This window comes from Puma concolor, chromosome C2, assembly GCF_028749965.1.
Source record: "Puma concolor isolate L17-30 chromosome C2, mPumCon1.1.hap2, whole genome shotgun sequence".
In the NCBI taxonomy this organism is placed as follows: domain Eukaryota; kingdom Metazoa; phylum Chordata; class Mammalia; order Carnivora; family Felidae; genus Puma; species Puma concolor.
Genome location: NC_141675.1, coordinates 1,557,641 through 1,571,070, shown reverse-complemented (window position 1 = coordinate 1,571,070; position 13,430 = coordinate 1,557,641).

Below are 13,430 nucleotides of genomic sequence, written 5' to 3'. Positions count from 1 at the left end.
AAAGTATGTGAGGAAAGTATTATTATACCCAAACTTTAGTCTAGGAAACAGACTTAGACAACTGAAGTCACTCGTTTAAAGTCACCCAGATAGGAGGTGACCAAGCTAGAATTTGAACCCTGTTTTGAACCCTCTCTCCTTATCCTATACTAACGGGAACAGGACCTTTGCCTAAAATTAGTTTTAAGGTTTGATATGTGTTGAAAGTCATTCATGTCACCGCTACACATGGAAAATGAGCAGACTTAACAAATACTTATGATTTGCATTTTCAAAAGTCCTGCTCCCCATTTGTTCATCCATACCTTTCACTGGTTAACTGCTCTTTTTTTTTTTTTTTTTTTTGGTTGTTTACCACAGACAGTTGTAAAACTGATAAGAGCTTGAGAGCTTACACGGAGAGTAATTACTCCCTAGTTAATATTTAGTTAATAAAAATACTCTTATTATATAACATCTATACAAATGACCTGTAACATGAGTTATTCCCCAGCTAACGTTTAGTTGATAAACTATTGTTATCTGCCCTTTTTGTAGTAGATAATATCTTTTGATGCTTGGTAATTTATGCGCAGGGAAACCTCAGATGTGGCCATTTTTGACATACTGATATGAATTAGTAGGTTTTCCTTGCTTTTTAAAATTTCCTACTCTGAGTATAACAAAACAATCAATGTGTATTCTGTAAATATTTTTTTTGTAAGATGATCTATTTAATAAATATAGCAGGATCATAATATATATTTTGTAATTTTATTTCTCAAAGAACTTCTGTCCTTTCTGTGTGATAAAAGCACCCAGGAGGTGATGTGTTTTGCTGAAACGCTCATGAGTTAGGCTTTTGCTTTCTCTCAATGTGCCCTGCAGTCTTCTGTATATTTTCCATATCGCTTCTTCCAGGAAGGGCCCACATTTTAGTTTTTTTGTATCATTCATATGTGAATCCTTTGAAGTACAATTCTACACTGTGATGCTAAGGTAGTTTAGGGAAACAAAAACATGTCACTGTGTTTGAGACCATCACATGTAATTTAAGGTGTTTTGAGGTGAGTTAGAATGTACACATGCCATGAGACTCCTCCTCCTCCTTCTTCCTTCCCTTTACGTTTAAAACCATCTACACGAATGTGTCCCTTACTGCCACCCTCAGTAGCTGCTGTGCCTTTCTGACCCATGGATCTGTGTGCTTGGTCTCACCTCTCCCTTTTCACTGCGGACCTTGGTTCATCCATTACCCTCTTTCATTCCCTTGGCCTCCTTCTCTCCCTCTCTGCTAGCCTATAGCCTGCTGTTTATAACTGAGCTGAAAGTATCCAGCGGTGCCTGCGTGGCTCAGTCAATTAAGCGTCCAACTCTTGATTTCGGCTCAGCTCGTGATCTCCCGGTTCATGGGTTCACGCTAACAGCGTGGAGCCTGCTTGGGATTTTCTCTCTCCTTTCTCTTTGCCCCTCCCCAACACATGCATGCTCGCACACACTCACTCTCTCTCTCTCTGAAAATAAAATAAATACATTTTAAAAAAGAAGTATCCAACCCAATAAAAAAAATTAGCCCAACCTGTTAACAAAGTCAAAGACCTTTTGGCAAAGATTAATTCATGAAGCGGTAGGTCATGACTCACATCAGTGGGTCAATAACTAATAGGAGAAATTGGAAAAATCATTAAAGAAAAATAATTAATCTTTAATGATAGTACCTACATTTATTGGCCTCGCTCACCATTTAGCCATATTTAGATGGCATGCTGAACATTTTACATAAATTGTCTTATTTAATCTCCCACAACAATATAAGATAGTTACTATTATTATTAACACAACAGTTTGTACAGGGAAGGAAATTGAAGTTTACAGAAGTAAAGGTAGGTACCTTGCGGTTATATAGTTTTCTTTCCTTCATTTATTAGAAAAAGCTGGAATAGGACCCAGGTTTGTTTGATCAGTTTAACCACGTTTCCCCACTTGGTCCAGGCAACTTAATGAATTCATTAAATGAATTTAATTTAATTTAATGTGTTCAGTTTAATGAACACATGCGTTCAGGGGATGAGACGTTTCTGTGTGTGTCTTTCAAACACAGAAAACAAGAAATAGCTTTCTAATTTTCTTAGGAAAACCAGCTTAGCCTTCCAAACCTGTACTACACACAGATGCAAAAAAATCTTAAAATTTAGCAAACTGAGTCCAGAACCGCAGTAAAAGGTTCATGTTGTCTGTCCCGCTAGAGTTTATTTTAGGAACACATGGATGTAAATCACATGCCCAGCCTGTGCCGTAACAGGTCATTCCCGTCAACATTCATATCTTCATTTAAAACCACGCACAGGGGCGCCTGGGTGGCGCAGTCGGTTAAGCGTCCGACTTCAGCCAGGTCACGATCTCGCGGTCCGTGAGTTCGAGCCCCGCGTCGGGCTCTGGGCTGATGGCTCAGAGCCTGGAGCCTGTTTCCGATTCTGTGTCTCCCTCTCTCTCTGCCCCTCCCCCGTTCATGCTCTGTCTCTCTCTGTCCCAAAAATAAATAAACGTTGAAAAAAAAATAAAAAAATAAAAAAATAAAAAAAAAAAATAAAACCACGCACAAAGGCTCACAGTTGCATGCATGAAGCCCCCTCTCAACACCCCCTACCTCCTCTCTCTCTTACCGAAGGGTCGCTGTCTTTGCCACTCTGACTTTCCATCCTTACAGACTCTCCAGAACCCACTTACGTCAGGCTTTCCCTCCCCCAAAATTGCTCTTGAAGATTATCGTCGATTATACACATTTCAATGAGCAATTTCCATTCTTACCGACAGCAGTTGGCAGGCCTGACCCTCCTCTCCTTCTTGCAATCTTTTCTCCACTTGGCCTCGAGGCAGGACACCCTCTCTTATGGTTCTTCTCCTATGGTTCTGGCTGCTCCTTCTGTCTCTTTTGCTGGCTCCTCTTGATCTTCCTGACCTCTAAACACCGGATGGGCCCTGGGCTCAGTAGTTCTTTCTGCCTCATGATCTCATCCAGTCCTGGCTTTTATTCTTAGTTTTTAAATTAAATTTTATTTTATTGAAGTCACGTATACACATTTTTCAAAAGCCAAATAATATTCATTAGATGCTAGAAGCTATATACATTGGCCTCTGCCCTGGTTGCTGGCACAAAGCCCCCAGAGCCCTTATGACTTTCTAAGTAATAACACTAGGAGCCTTCCTTGCAACATGTGCCTTTGGCCCTGTCTCTGACAGGGGCTCCTAAAACTCTTGTAAATTTCTCTTATCATTATTATTTTCATGTTTTTTATTTATTTTTGAGAGACAGAGACAGAGTACAAGTGGGGGGAGGGGCAGAGAGGGAGGGAGACACAGAATCCGCAGCAGGCTCCGGGCTCCGAGCTGTCAGCACGGAGCCCCACGCAGGGCTTGAACTCACCAACCGTGAGAGCGTGATCTTAGCGGAAGTCGGATGCTTAACCAATTGAGCCACCCAGGTGCCCCAAACTCCTGTAAATTTCTAAGATATAAGAGCTTTAAGGAGCATCTTTTGTTCATTGTGGTGACACTGAGTGGGCCCCTGGTTGGCTCCTGGGTGAGGGCTGGTCACCAGAAAGACCAGGCCATGATTAGAAGCTTTGGAATTTTGAGGCCTAACCCTAAGCCTCCAGAGAGGGTAGAGGGTCTAAAAATGGAGTTAATAACTGACCATTTCTACACGAGGAAGCCTCCAGAAAATCCCAATGGTATGGGGTTTGGAGAGCTTCTAGGTTGGTAAACACATCCATCAGGAGGGTGATTCATCCCAACTCCACGGGGACAGAATTTTCTGCACCTGGAATTCTCCAACACCTTGCCCTATGTATCTCTTCATCTGGTTGCCAATCTGTATCCTTTACTAAATCCTTTAATAAACTAATAAATGTAAGTGTTTCCTGGGTTCTGTGGGCTACTCTAGCAAATTAATCAAACCCAACGAGGGGCCCATTGGGACCTCCGATATATAGCCGGTTGGTCAGAAGCTCAGGTGACAGCCTGGGCTTGTGAATGTCATCTGAAGGGTGTGCGTAGGGGGCATGGTGACCACAAGTATCAGAAGTGAAGTGTTCTCTGTGAAGGCAAAGGAGACACACAGAGAAAAAAGACACACAAGGGATGAACTGGGTTATTCCTACAAAGGAAGAAAAAATACCCAGTTTTTCCCATTTGCACTAAAAAAGTCCTGTGACAAAATGCCTCATGTTATTCTGCTTCACTTGAATATACTCTGCAGATATTGTTTGTTTGTTTTTTTAACAGATTGAGGATTTGTGGCAACCCGATGACCCAAAAGTCTATCTGTACCATTTTCCAACATGTCCTCCCTTCTCTCTATATTTTGGTAATTCTCATGATATACCTAACTTTTAAATTATTATTGTTATAGTGATCTGTAATCAGTGATTATGACTCGCTGAAAGCTCAGATAATGGTTGGCATTTTTAGCAATAAAGTATTTCTTAAAATTTTTTAAATTAAAAATTTTTAATTAACATACAGTATTGTATCAGTATCAGGCGTACAATATAGTGATTCAACACTTCCATACATCGCCTTGTCCCCATCACCTATTTCACCGGTTGCCGCCATTCACTTCCCCTCCAATAACCATTGGATTAGTGTTTTAGTTGTTTTCTATGATTAAGAGTCTGTTTCTTGGTTTCTCTATCTCTCTCTCTCTCTGTTCCCCTCTGTTTTGTTTCTCAAATTCCACATGTAAGTGAAATCATATGATATTTGTTGTTCTCTGACTTATTTTGTTTAGCATTGTACTCTCTAGTTCCATCCATGTCCTTGCAAATGGCAAGATTTCATTCTTTTTTTGGTTGGAAAATATTCCATTGCATATACATACACCATATTTTCTTTATCCATTCATCTATTGATGGACACACTTGGGCTGCTTCCATAATTTGGCTATTGTAAATAATGTTGCTATAAACATAGGGGTGCATGTGTCCTTTTGAATCAGTGTTTTTGTATATTGGGGGTAAATATCCAGTATTACTATTATTACATAGTAGGGTAGTTCTATTTTTAACATTTTTTTTTAAAGTAAGCTCCACACCCAACGTGGGGTTCGAACTCACAACCCTGAGATCAAGAGTAGCATGCTCTGGGAGCGTCTGGGTGGCTCAGTCAGTTAAACGTCTGACTCCTGGTTTTGGCTCAGGTCACGATCTCACGGTTCAGGGAATAGAGCCCTGCATCAAGATTGGTGCTGACAGTGTGGAGGCTAGTCTTTGGAGAAATGTCTGTTCATGTCTTTACCCATTTTTAATAGGATTATTCGTTTTTGGGGGGGGGTTTTGAGTTGTATCAGTTCTTTATATATTTTGGCTACTAACTATTTATTGGATATGTCATTTACAAATAGCTTCTCCCATCCCATAGACTGCCTTTTAGTTTTCCAGTTTCTTTTACCGTGGAGAACCTTTTTATTTTGATGCAGTTTCAGCAGTTTATTTTTGCTTTTATTTCCGTTGCCTCAGGAGACATATCTAGAAGTGTTGCTATGGCTAATGTCAGAGACATTACTGCCTATACTCTGTTTTAGGATTTTTATGATTTCAGGTCTCACGTTTAGGTCTTTAGTCCATTTTGAATTTATTTTTGTGTATGATGTAAGAAAGTGGCCCAGCTTCATTCTTTTTCATGAAGCTTACCAGTTTTCCCAACACCATTTGTTGAAGAGACTGTCATTTTCCTGCTGGACATTCATTCCTGCTTTGTTGAAGATTAATTAACCATTTAATTGTGGCTTTATTTCTGGGTTTTCTATTTTGTTCCTTTGATCTATGTGTTTGTTTTTATGCCAGTGCCATATTGTTTTCATCACTGCAGCTTTGTAATATAACTTGAAGTCTGGAATTGTGTTACCCCCAGCTTTGCTTTTCTTTTTCAAGATTGCTATGGCTATTCAGGGTCTTTTGTGGTTCCATGTAATTTTAGGATTGGTTTGTTCTAGTTCTGTGAAAAATGCTGTTGGCATTTTGAGAGGGATTGCATTAAATGTGTAAATTGCTTTGGGTAGTATAGACATTTTAACAAAATTTCTTCTTCCAATCCAGGAGCATGGAATGTCTTTCCATTTCTTTGTGTCCTCTTTAACTGCTTTCATCAGTGTTTTATAGTTTTCAGAGTATGGGTCTTTCACCTCTTTGGTTAGGTTTATTCCTAGGTGTCTTATTATTTTTGGTACAATTGTAAATGGGATTGTTTTCCTAATTTCTCTTTCTGCTGTTTCATTGTTAGCATATACAAATGCAATGGACTTCTGTACATTGATTTTGCATACCGCAACCTTACTAAATTCATTTATCAGTTCTCGTAGTTTTTTTGGTGGAGACTTTAGGGTTTTTATACATAGTGTCATGTCATCTGCAACTAGTGAAAGTTTTACTGCTTCCTTACCTATTTGGATTCCTTTTATTTCTTTTTTGGAAAATTTTGTCTATTTTGAGAGAGAAAGAGGGGGAGAGAGAGAGAATATGAGTGGAGGAGAGGCAGAGAGAGAGGGAAAGAGAGAATCCCAAGGTGACTCCACACTCAGCATGGAGCCTGATGCGGTGCTCGATCTCAAGACCACAAGATCCATGATCTGAGCCAAAATCAAGAGTTGGACGCTTAACCCACTGAGCCACCCAGGCACCCCAGAAACACTTTCTTTTAATTTTTTTTTATTTTATTTTAGAGAGAGCGAGAGAGCACACGCACAATGAGCAGGGTGGGGCAGAGGGAGAGAGAGAATCTTAACCAACACGGGGCTCCATCTCACGACCATGAGATCACAATGTGAGCCAATATCGAGAGTCAGACATTCAACCGACTGAGCCACCCTGGCACCCCGGAGGAGGCAGCTCTAAGCTGGCAACAGTCAGTCCCCATTTGGACTGACTGCCCAATGGAGCCCCCAACTTGGTCAGCAATCCAGGTTCCCAGCTGTCTCTTATTGGAGGAGACGCCCACCAGGGGTTAGCCAGGCCCAACACTGGCTCAGCCTTCAAGGAGAGTATGTGCATTTGTGTAGAATAAGGCTTGGAGTTAGGCAGATGCCAGGTATCCCCACGAGCCCGCTCCTGTGACCTGGCCCCTCCCTACAGCTGCTATGTTTCGGGTGCCTGGACCCCTGACCCGCACTGCCCGCACACACGCAGTTTGCTCTCTAGCAGCTGGCCTCTGGCTGCTGAGGCCCTCCAGGCCTGTCGTGCTCAGGCTGGTCCCCCAAACCAGCATAGCCTCCAGGGAGGAGGGTACTCGCTCCCTAAATTGAGATGTCCGCTTTCAATGGGCGGTAGTCAATCACCATCTGGACCGCCTCCGAGGCTGTCCGAGGCTTCTCCAATCATCAAGCTTCCCAGGTGCCTGTTACATCGGAAGGTACCCTGACCCTTGCTGGCTGCCTCCCTCCCCCCACCATCCAGCGAGACAGTCCAGATTCCCCCACCCCTGCTGTCAAGTGGGAATACGCACACTTGTGGAGGTTAGCGCTTCAAATGAGGCAGACGCCCGTTCTCCTCACCAGCCCGCTCCCAGGACCAGCCTCTCCAGACGCTCTGCCCGGTTATGGGTCCCCGGGCCTCTTTCAGCTGCGCAGCTCCCCCGGGCACCCTATGGGCCATATCAGCTGCCGGGGGCAGCCGAGGCCCCCAAGCCGGTGGAACTCGGGCGGGTCCCAAACCACCTACCCGGGCCCCAGGGCAGCAGGATCTCATAACTCCTCCACCCCACCCCACCCCACCCCACATCTTTCTGAGGCGGCAGCCCAAGCTGGCAACACTCAGCCCGCATTTGCACTTGATCTTAGCCAAAAGGCCGAGAAGCGATTACTCAGCCCGCATTTGGATTGGCTGTTGGAGGCGGTGAAAACTCACAAGTGTTGCGTTCCGAAGGATGACCTCGGCAGCACTGTAGGCCCCATCCTCGCAAGCCGCTCCAGACTCCTCTAGCCTCACCTAGAGGGGAAATGCGCACGTTACAGGTTAGGGTTCGGAGGGAGACAAATGTCTTCTACCCCAACGACCTGCCTCACTGACCTGGCCTCTCCGGACCCCTGACCCACACAGACTTCGAATGTGCCGCACCCACCCCAGCGGTCCCAGGGGAGCAGTCGGGGCCCTCCTGGCCTGTGGAGCTCCAGCCAGTCCCGAGCCACCGGCACGGCTTCGCGGGCAGAGGAATCCCACCTCAGAAAATCTTTCTAAGATGGCAGCTTTAAACCGGTGACAGCCGGTCCCCACTGGGACTGAAGGCCTGACGGGAATCCTCGGGGCTGGAAGATGCCCAGGACACCCTCAGGTAGGCAGTCCCCGAAGTGGAGCCTCAGAAATGTCACCACGGGGTGGGCTTTCTCCACACCGAGACCATTCGGGCGGCTGAGGTCTTCCCAGACCCCTGGAGTCCTGGAGTGCACCCGCAGTTCAAGGCTAATGGAGTGTGGACTCCACTGATGTGGGCAGCCCAGATCAGGGTGGCCGACCAGGGTCCTGGAGTGATATCGTGTTGGGAAAAGAAGACCGTCGGGAAAACCTGGCCTCAGCCTGATTATACGGATTAACTGATACAACTGTGTGTATCCCCCCTGAGGGGAATCCAAAGCAGGGCAGTGCCGCATGGTTGGGGTCGCCACAAACACGAGGTGCCTGGGAGTGTCACAGTCCTATAGGTCCCCAGAAGCCCAAGGCTGGGACAGAGTGCAGAATTTGAATGCGTGGGGAATGAAGGTCAGGGGACCTGGGAACCGGAAAAAGGCAAGCTATGGTGAGAGGCAGGGGCAAGGGTGCAAGTCACGGGGGGTGTGTGTGTCTACATCTGCCTGATTCTATGCCCTAAGCCACACAAAATACACACATTGTCCCCTAAATGCAGAGCTACAGCAAGTGGCCTGTCTTCCCAGAGTGGAGCAGGCCCTCTGGCAGAGGAGTCCTCTGGTAACAGATACCTGGAAGAACGGACAGAGAAGCCCAGCTACTCATCAGGCAACTGCTCCACATGGAAACTGTTGCCTCTTTAAAGATGGAGCCCGGAGGGGCGCCTGGGTGCCTCAGTCTCGGGTAGGCCTTCGACTTCAGCTCAAGATCTCACCGCTCCTGAGTTCGAGCTCCCTCCCAGTCGAGCTCTGTGCTGACCGCTCAGAGCCTGGAGCCTGCTTCAGATTCTGTGTCTCCCTTTCTCTCTGCCCCTCCCCTACTTTCTCTCTCTCTCTCTCTCTCTCTTAAAAATGCATAAATATTAAATTATACTTACGGAACCTAGGAGAAGCTTCAGGGAGATGCCTCTGTCCAGCAGACTATGCACGGGTTTGGAACCGGCCGTAACTCCAAAGGCCTACAAAAAAATAGCTGCCCAGGCCCTGCGGATGGGGTGTATACTGCGCACGCGCTAGCGAAGCCCGGCGCAAGGTCATGAGAAACCTGGAACTCCGCAGTTGTGTATATAGGCCAGGTCACAGGAGAGGGCTATTGAGGTACTAAAAACCTGTTAACAAGCCTTCTTTCACACAGACGCGCATAATCAACCTGAAGGTAATGATGGAGGCAACCCCGATGCCGCGAAGCCTGCTGACTGGCCGAGGGGCCTCCTCTAATAAGGGACCCCTGGGGGCCTTGATGGCTGGGGGAGACGGGGACCCCAAGTGGCAACTGGTCCAAAACCGGCCTCAAAAAGAAAGGGTTGCCTTTTGAGAACCGCCGCCCCAGGAAGAGCTTAGCTGGGGGATCTCTCTGCCCAGCGTGTCAGGCCTGGGGCTTGGGCCCCGCCCGAGGCCCCTCCGACAAGGGACACCTGGGAGCCGTGATCACCCGGCAGCCGGGGACCCCATCAGGCCGTCGGTGGAAGTGGAGACTGAGTGGGGGCAGTTTCACGGGCCGCCGCAGACAGACGTGGGGGCGCGTGCTCCCTCCTCCCTGAGCCCAAGCGGGTGGTTTGGGAACCAGCGAGCTGCCCGGGGCTCCCCCTGCACCCGAGGGGGGCTGACGCGGTGCACGCGGGGCCCTGTGACTAGGGTCTGGGTAGAGGCCCACGTGGAGCAGGACAAGTGGCGAGGGGGGATGGGGACGACCGGGGTGGGGGGAATGAGGAGGAGGGCGGCTGGTGGGGGTATCTGGGAGCCACCTAATTCCAAGCCCCGAACCACACAAATGCTCGTATTCCTTCATTTTATGCCCCTGAGGTAATATGCACCCTGGCGTAGGTTGAAATGGGAATTAGGGGGGCGCCTGGGTGGCGCAGTCGGTTAAGCGTCCGACTTCAGCCAGGTCACGATCTCGCGGTCCGTGAGTTCGAGCCCCGCGTCGGGCCCTGGGCTGACGGCTCGGAGCCTGGAGCCTGTTTCCGATTCTGTGTCTCCCTCTCTCTCTGCCCCTCCCCCGTTCATGCTCTGTCTCTCTCTGTCCCAAAAATAAATAAAAAACGTTGAAAAAAAAATTAAAAAAAAAAAAAAAAAAGAAATGGGAATTAGGTAGATGTCTTGTACCCCCCACAGCCTGCTGCTTCTCTTGTGACCAGGCCTTTCCAGGTCCCTGGTTTTCCTGTGCTGGGCAGCTTGTGCATGAACAGGATACACCCCTCAGCCTAGCCAGAGGGCGGGGTCTCCCCCCTACCGTCTGCCAGGGGCTAGGGTTGGTCCAGAACCTTTTGGGTATCCTCTGGGTCTGATGGAGCCCATCTCCAAAAAGTCTTTCTGAAGTGGCCGCTTAAACAGGTGACAGTCAATACCCATTTGGACTGACGGCCTGTTGGGGTCCCAGGCTTTCCCACGTGTCTCTTGCTGGAGGAGCTCCCGCAGCCCAGCAGACCCCATCCTGGCAAGGCGGTCCACACTTTTCCAGATTGACCATCGGGGGGAATATGCACATCTGTGTGAGTGAGGACTTGGGATCAGGCAGATGCCAGGTGATTCCGGGACCCCCCCGCCCTGGGGGCTTCCCAGGAATCAGGGCCACACCCGGTCTCGTAGTGAACAATTCCAGGGCAGCCTGTCCGGCCCCATCCTGGCAAGGTGGTTCAGACTTCTGCAGATTTACCTTCAGGGGAATACATGCGTTTGTGTAGGGCAGGGCCTGGAATCAGGCCTTGTGCCCCTGATGCCCACTCCTTCTCTGGGGCCTCTCCAGACACTTGTCCGACCCCAGGTCCCTGGCCACCCTGACTTGTGTTTCTGCGTATGCCCCTCGTCAGCCTCCCGGGGCAGCGAGGGCTCTTCCAGAGCTGCAGAAGTGCAGGAAGGTCTTGAACCACCTTGACAGGCTCCTGGGCAGAGGAACCCTGTGCCCTACAGTCTGTGTTGGGCAGCAGGTTTAAACTGGTTCCAGCTGGCCCACATTGAGCCTCACTGTCTCTGAGGTGCCCGGTTTCTCCAGCGGTCAAGGCTGGCTTGTGTGTTTTATTGGAGTGTACCCAGGCTAGTCAGCCGGGCAGGACGCTGGCGAGGTGGAGTGCTTCCCTCCCATTCTGTGTGCGTTTTGTAGCATGATGCTTGGAACTGGGCAGTTGCCAGGTACCCCGAATAGCCTGTTCCAGTGACCTAGGCTTTCCCTACAGATGCCCTGTTCCTGGTGCTTGGCTTTCTTGACCTGCACATGCACCGTCTGTACCTGGCCAGCCTGACTTGGGCACCAGGGGGCATTCCAAGCCCGTGGAGCTGGGGGAGGATCCCACCCACTTGAATGGCTTCTGGGTAGAAAGAGCCCACATCAGAAAATCTTTCTGAGGTGGCAAATTTATATAGGTGATGGTGAAACCACGTTTGGATTGGCTGCCTGATGGGGCCCCAGGGTCCTCCAGCAACCAAGGCTCCCAGGGGTCTCCTTTTAGAGGCTATCCCCACCATCCCGGGCAATCCAGTTCCCTCTAGCTGTGCCTTCTTGAAGAATAGGTCATTCATGTAACTTAGGGCTTGGAATTAGGCAGATGCCCTGTCCGCTCAATAGTCCCCTCTAGTTACCAGGCTTCTCCCAACACTTACCCCATCCCGGTCCCTGGTTAAAGTGACCAGAGCAAGAAGGGATTACGCAGTATACACCCATCGGCAGGTCTTGGGCAGTTGGGGCCTTTGGAGAGTGGGCCTGTCCCCAACCACATGTATAGCCTTTTGTGTGAAGGGCGTCCATCCCTGAAAATCTCCGAGGTGGTGGCTTTAAACTGTGGACAGTCAGTCCCCATTTGGACGAGCTGCTTGATGGGGTCTCCGGCTTCTCCAGCCATCAAGGCCCCCAGGTGTCTCTTACTGGAGGATATGCCAGCCAGTCAGCTGGGCCCCAACCTGGCAAGCAGTCTCGTTTCCTCCAGCTCTGCTTTCAAAAGGAATACATGCATTTGTGTAGATTTGAGCTCGGAGTTGGGCAGATGCCTTTGTAGGGGCCAAGGGCAGATGCTTTCTCTCATCGGAGGACACGTAGGCCAGTCTCTTGGGCCTGATGCTAGCAAGGAAGTGCAGTTTCCTCCAACTTTGCCTTCGAGGGGAGTATACACCTTCGTGTAGGTAAGGCCTGAGATGAAGTCGATGTCTTGTACCCCCAGCAACTCATTCCAGTGAACCAGCCTCTCCCGACCCTTGTCTGATTCCACTCCTCTGGGCTGCCTGACCTGCATGACCAGTACTTCTGAAGCCCTCCGTGGCTATGGAGCTGGGGCTGGTCCCGAACAGCCTCTTGAGTGAACGGCGCCCGTGATGAAATTGTGTCTGACGTGGTAGCCTTGAACTGGCGTCAGTCCATCCGCATTGAGACTGGCTGCCTTACAGGGTCTTTTTCTTCTACGTGAGTCGGTGCTCCCAGATGTCTCTTAGAGGGTACCCCGACCGTCATGTGAGGCCCAAGCCTGGCAAGGCACGGCGGATTTTTCCAGTTCTGATCTCAGAGGAAATTTGAGGGTAGAGCCTGGGGACGGGCATGTGCCTTGAAGCTCCAAAGGCCAGCTCCCATGACCTTGCCTCCCCAGACGCTTGCTGTGTTCCAGGTGCCTGGCTGTTCTGACCTGCTTGGCGGGTGCATCCACAGCTAGGGTCCTCCAGGCCCGTGGGGCTCGGGTAGGGCCTGAACCACCTGCACAGCCCGTGGAGGGGTATAGGAAAGTCAGGGACCCACATTGTGCTCTCACATTCACGTCCTTCTCTCTCCCTGCATCCTACTTCCTCACAGCCCACTCTTAGAACCTTCCAGAATGCCAGGCACAGCCATAGGAGATTCTTCCATCAGTCAGGAGTTGTTGCTGAAAGGGAGGCTGTTTCCACACAGGTCCCCACCCTGTGAACATCTCCTCTGCATCAGACTTTCTCACTTCCAGCTGTCCTGGTCAAGGCCAGGAGACATCACTTCAAGTGGAGAGTGTTAACTATACAGGTGAGTGGGTTCTGGACACAGCTCAGCTCCAACAGTTAAGACAGTTGTCGTCGTCAGAGAAAGACCACACCCTCAGCACAATGGTAT